General features: G+C 53.0%; 1 protein-coding gene across 3 annotated transcripts in view; it reads right to left on the reverse strand.

The window, feature by feature from the left end:
- KLHL24 (kelch like family member 24) overlaps nucleotides 1-887 on the reverse strand; it is an 82,557-nt gene extending 81,670 nt beyond the window's left edge. The window contains exon 1 of one of the 3 annotated variants that reach the window (XM_063915699.1): nucleotides 591-887. The gene's annotated coding sequence lies outside the window, so the exon portion shown is untranslated. The remainder of the gene's footprint in view (nucleotides 1-590) is intronic. The other 2 variants (XM_063915698.1, XM_063915700.1) reach the window with 2 other exon arrangements.
- Nucleotides 888-6,168: the final 5,281 nt, after the last annotated feature.

The raw sequence follows: 6,168 nt of genomic DNA on the forward strand, positions 1-6,168 counted from the left end.
ATATATTAGCCCGAGATAAAGACAAGGTGAGAGCACATAGTCCCCTGTACACACTAAGTGTATACAGCAGGGGCAGAGATAGGAAGCAAAGGTTTGCACAAAAAGTTACTTTCACACTAATAAACTAATTAGTTTTATAGAATTAACAGCTAATAATAAATAATAGGAATACAAATAGTAATAATAATGATGATATTAAAAAGCTGGTTACTCATGAAAATGTATGCATGTATAAATGCCCAAATTATCTGTATTAACCCTTTCCTATGGATTTGCGCCAATTAACTATACATCTCCCCTGTAATTCTAGTGTTTATCAGCAGTGGCGCCTAACAAATAAATAATAATAATAACAACAATGTGTACACTAATTTGGGGCAAGTAATAAAGCTGATACTTGTTGTCTTTGTTTTAGTAATGACTGGTGATAGTTGTGGCAGAATAAGTGGAAGTGACTGCACACACAGACTGTATTAGGCTGTAATTGGACATGTATAGAGAGAGATCTGTCAGTCTGTAAACAGTACTGACATCAACTGATAAAAGGGATTAAACAAAGTGTACAGACCCTATAATGTGTTGGGACTCACCTGAGTGGGCAGCATGGGCAGCTACAGGGGCCACAGGCACAACAGCACACACTGGCTGGCTGAGGAGGTAACTTCTCTCTGATGATGAGGATGATGATGGGAGCAGCAGCAGCAGCAAATTTCATCTCTCTGCCTGAAAACAAAGAGCATTGAGCATGTGACTGCCCAGAACCAAAACATATGACGTCCCCCGCAACGGACCAATCAGGAGCTCGCTGGTGGCATGACGGGAGTTGTAGTTCTAAACCGGTGGTTGGAGCTACGTCACGTGTGCCGGATCAGCTGTGGCGTGCGCTGTGAGGCCGCCGGGCTGGCCACTACCCGGTGGCAGTAATGGTATATATACGGGAATAGGCGTCTGCAGTGCGGCACAGCTGCTGCGGGTGACGCTCATATTACAGGCTGAGTGGACACGTCTCTCCTATTCCATCTGGCAGCAGCCGGCTGGCGCTCACCCCACTCCCAGCAGTGCCAGGCCAGCCAGCAGAAAAACATTTTCAGGAACAGTCCTTGGCACTGGCCCTCTATTCCTGGACATGTCCCTGTTTTTCCAAGTTTTTCAACAATCTTAGGGGAAAAATATTCATACACATTGGCTGTTTCCCTCTCTCTATTATGTTTGTAAAGCGATATGACATTAAGTCGATCATTTTAATTTGACAAAAATACATTATAATGAAGGGGGAGATGTACTAAGAAGTGAAAAGATTGGTGAAGTTACCCATGGCAACCAATTGGCATTGAACTAACATTTATAATTTGCATACTATAAAATTATACAGAGCAGCTGATTGGTTGCCATGTGCAACTTCACTTCCTCACTTCTCTACACGTTTCTCACTTCCTAGAGGATGCTGGGGTCCACTTATTGACCATGGGGTATAGACGGTTCCGCAGGAGCCATGGGCACTCAAGACTTTTCAATGGGTGTGAACTGGCTCCTCCCTCTATGCCCCTCCTCCAGACTTCAGTTTTAGAAATGTGCCCAGGAGACTGGATGCACTCTGAGGAGCTCTACTGAGTTTCTCTGAAAAAGACTTATGTTAGGTTTTTTTATTTTCAGGGAGAACTGCTGGCAACAGACTCCCTGCTTCGTGGGACTGAGGGGGCAGAATCAGAACCAACTTCCTGAAGAGTTTCATGGCTCTGCTTCTGGCTGACAGGACACCATTAGCTCCTGAAGAGAACTGAAAGCTAACTGTGCCTAGATGCTCACTCCCACAGCACGCCGTCACCCCCCTCGCAGAGCCAGAAGTCTGAAGACAGGTGAGTATGAGAAGATAGATCTTCTAGCAACTAAAGTGATTGCTGAGGTACGGCTTGCCATTGCTGCCCACACACACAGAGCACTGCAGGGCGCGGGGGGGGGGGGGGGGGAAGTGCCCTGGCCAGCAAAATATTACCTTAAACTGGCGCAAAGGGGGCATAAGATGCTGCTGGCACAGCCCTACCCCCGCCAGTATAAATATTAACAGACCTTGCTGAGTGAAAAACGCGCCATTTGCGGGGGCGGAGCTTCTTCCTCAGGCAGCCAGCACACTGCTCAGTGCCATGTTCTCTCTCTTCAGGCTGCAGGGACATCGCTGGTCCTTTCCTCCACTTCTTGCAACAAGTACAGGGTGAAAATAAGGGGGGCACAAAGCGTTTGGTGGTGCATTACTACTGTGAATTACTGTGTAAAAGCGCTGTTGTCTGTGGGCATTCTGTGTTCACAGACATTACATACTGGCGCTGCGGTTATGAACTGGCTGCTCCTATACTGTGTCCCTCTGACAGATTTTGCTGTGAGTCTGTCCCCTTATAAGTCCCAGTGTGTCTGTGAGTGTGTGCTGTACACGTGTAAGGCATGTCTGAGGCAGGGAGTTCCTCCCCGGAGGAAGGCATTTTAGGGACACAGTTGTAATGTGGTGGCGCTGCCGGCACACCAAGAGCCTGCATGGGTGAAAGAAATACGTGGCAGTATGCATCCAGTGGCGTAAGTTCATCCCAGACGCCCGGAGGCAAGAGATATGTTGGTGCCCCTTCCACCCCGATAGATAGATAGATAGATAGATAGATAGATAGATAGATAGATAGATAGATAGATAGATAGAAATTATTCCCTGATCAAAATTAAGTTATAAAGCAAACGTTACCTAATTTTGATCATGCTCTGGGTCGCATGGCAAACCAAAAGTGCGTGCCATGGCTATCACTGCGTGCGCTGTGTGTGACCAAAATATGTAAATATATTGAAACGTTGATCAGCAGACTTTGGTCCATATCATTCATTCATATTGAAAAGCTGAGTGCCGCGCTGCCGAGACTGTGTGTATATATATACAGGTTGAGTCTCCCTTATCCAAAATGCTTGGGACCAGAAGTATTTTGGATATGGGATTTTTCCGTATTTTGGAATAATTGCATATTATAATGAAACTAGGTGCTTCATCGCGCCCTACGGGCGCTCTTCACACCGTCGCAAGGGGCTACGCCCCCTTAACCCTTGCATGCCTTTCTGGGTTTAATATTTGTATTATATGGAGTATTACCTGCATTCCTTTGTTAGTGGTTAAATATTGCACAATGAAAGGGCGTGCGATGGTGAAGAGGCGCAGCCCCTTGCGACGGCGTGAACAGCACCTGCAGGGCACGATGTACAGAATGTAGCGGGTGCGGGGGGGACTGCGGATGGTGTCTGTAGATGCTGCGGGTGGAGGGGAGGCAGAAGTGGGGGTGGGGCCCGGATGGGGAAGGTTCGGGAGGTGCTGCGCGTGGGGGAGGGGCAGAGGAGTGGGGGATGCAGATGGGGGAGGCGTCCGGAGGCACCACAGGTGGGGAGGGGCAGGGGTGCCACGGGTGGGAGAGGGGCAGGTGTGGGGATGTTGTGGATGGGTGAAGGGTTCCGGAGGTGCTGTGGGATGGGAAGGGACGGGTGTGCCGGGGGTTGGGTAGGGGACCGCAGGCACCATGGGTAGGGTAGGGGCAGGTACGGGTGTTGCGGCGGATGGGAAAGGAGGTCCGGAGGTGCTGCAGGTGGTGGAGGGGCAGGTGCAGGGGTGCCATTGGTGGGGGAGGGGTGGGTGAGGGGGGGACCGCTGATGGAGGAGGGTGTCTGCAGATGCTGCGGGTGGAGGGGGAGACGTATAAGGGGGGTGAATGGTGGAAGGGGCCTGGAGGTGCTGTGGGTGGTGAAGGGGTGGAGGAGTGGGAGCCACGGGTGGTGTAGGGGGTCTGGAGGCACAGCATGTGGGGGAGGGGTGGAGTGCCGCATGTGGTGGAGGGGAAGATGCGGAGGTGTGGTGCATTGGGGAGAGGTCTGGAGGCGCTGCGGGTACTGTACATGCCATAAAAGGTAGTTGGAGGGTATGCAGTAACAGGGCCAGGACAGGGGTGACAGGGTCAGTACAGGGTTGACGGGGCCAGGACAGGGGTGACGGGGCCAGGACAGGGGTGACGGGGCCAGGACAGGGGTGACGGGGCCAGGACAGGGGGGACAGGACAGAGATGATAGGGACAGGATAGGGGTGACAGGGCCAGGGTAGGGGCGGCAGGACCAGGACAGGGGTGACGGGGCCAGTATAGGGTTCACAGGGCAAGCACAGGGGTGACAGGGCCAGGATAGGGGTAACAGGGCCTGCATAAGGGTGACAGGGCCAGGATAAGGGTGAAAGGGCCATAATAAGGGTGGCAGGGCAAGGCCAGGGACATGACAGAACACAGGGCACGGGAGAGATTGGTATTAGGGACAAAACAGTGGTGACAGACAGATGTGTCTTACCGGAGTCGCTGCTGGCTGCTGCTGTTTCATTCCAACCTGTTGGGATCTGCTGCTGCTGGAGACTTGGCATGGCTGACTCTCTCAGGCTGGAGTCCTGCTTTCTCTGCCAGTCCGCATCCCTCCCCCCCCTCCTCAGTCACACACCGCAGACCTCGCGCAGCTGCCGGGCACTGTGGTAAGGTGAGACTGGAAATGACTGGTTAGCCCCCAGGAGATGCTGCGGCTGGAGGGAGGAGGTGGTCATAGCATGCACGTGGCGCGGACCTCACGGCTTCCGGGCACTGTGGTAAGGGGAGACTGGGAGTGACTGGTTAGCTCCCAGGAGACGCTGCGGCTGGAGGGAGGAGTGGGTCAGAGCCTGCAAGCAGCTCGGATTTCTGCAGCGCTACCCGCCAGCTAAAGTGTGTGAATGAGCTGGGCGCACTCCACTGCGGGTGGCAGCGCTGCAGCTAGCGGTTGGGTTGCCGGGGCTGGAGATAACAGAGGCAGTATGGAACCTGCATAGCGGCAGGTGCCTCACTAAACTGCAGCTAAGAAGCGTGGAGTGTGTCAGAAAGTGACGCTCCTCCGCACCAGAGAGACCCTGCTGAGTATGCCGATGTGGGGGGTCAAGCACACAGTGAGCCGGTGCCCGTCTGTCTGTATGACATACCCCTCACACACCCCCATACCTCCCAAATGTCCCGATTTTCACGGGACAGTCCCATTTTTTGGGGTCTGTCCCGCTGTCCCACCCGCGGGTCGCAGTGTCCTGCGGTGGGGGGGGGGGGGGGGGGCAGTTGGAAAGCTCCTGTACTCGCTGTTCTGCTTAGCAGAGCAGCGGTGAATAGTGGAGACAGAGGGAGAGGGGGCATCAGGGGGTACGGATTAATGGGGGGGTTCCAGCAGCAGAGCCGGATTAAGGGGGGGGGGCGGGGGATACGTACCGTTGGCCCCACAGTTTTATAGGCCCCACCCGGCTGGAGTAGCTCTGTCCCAGCTCAGAAGCTCCCCCCCCTTCCCGTCCTGCCAGCAACAGTGGCAGCATTGTGCTACAGTCAGCACACGCTGCTGCATATTGGCAGGTCTGTGGTGTTGCAGGGAGGAAGCAGTCTCCCTGCTTTCTTCTCCCTGTGCGGGTGTGTAGGGGGGAGCGACCACCTCCTCTGGATTTAGCCCTAGCTGAGGGGCCAAAATCCCATAAAAAAAATAAAAACAAAAATCGGAATTTGCATAAGGGGGCGTGGCCGCACGGTTCGCGATTAGGCCACGCCCCCAACCCCCAGCAGGCACAGCAATGAGATAGGGCTCCCCTGTCTCAAGTGCCCTGGGCCCCCCGGACTCATAATCAGCCCCTGGGGGCATGCCAGCAGCTCACAGAGCGCTGGGCATGCCCCCTCACTGACGAAAACGGGGACCCTCCCGTGAAGCCACGCCCCCTTTTCGCCGAGTGTTTCCCTCCTTCTGCCTGGAGAAAGCTCCTGCAGAAAGCTGGGAGGTATGCAGCCCTGTCTGTGACATGCCCAATGTCCATGCTATCTGCTTCTGCTAGTCTCCTGTAGATTTGGCCAGATCTCTGTGACTCATTTGAATAACTCCGCCCACTGTTGTGACTCCGCCCAGCGTTAGCAAATGAATCACAAGGTCACAGAATAGAGCTATTATATAGGAGATATCATGGTGCTGGGACCTAAGTCTAAGCACAGAATACATTTATGTTACATATACACCTTGCACACACAGCCTGAAGGTCATTTTAGCCAATATTTTTTATAACTTTGTGTATTAAACATAGTGTGTGTACATTCACACAATTCATTAATGTTTCATATACACCTT

Source organism: Pseudophryne corroboree, chromosome 4, assembly GCF_028390025.1.
Source record: "Pseudophryne corroboree isolate aPseCor3 chromosome 4, aPseCor3.hap2, whole genome shotgun sequence".
NCBI classification, from domain to species: Eukaryota; Metazoa; Chordata; class Amphibia; order Anura; family Myobatrachidae; genus Pseudophryne; species Pseudophryne corroboree.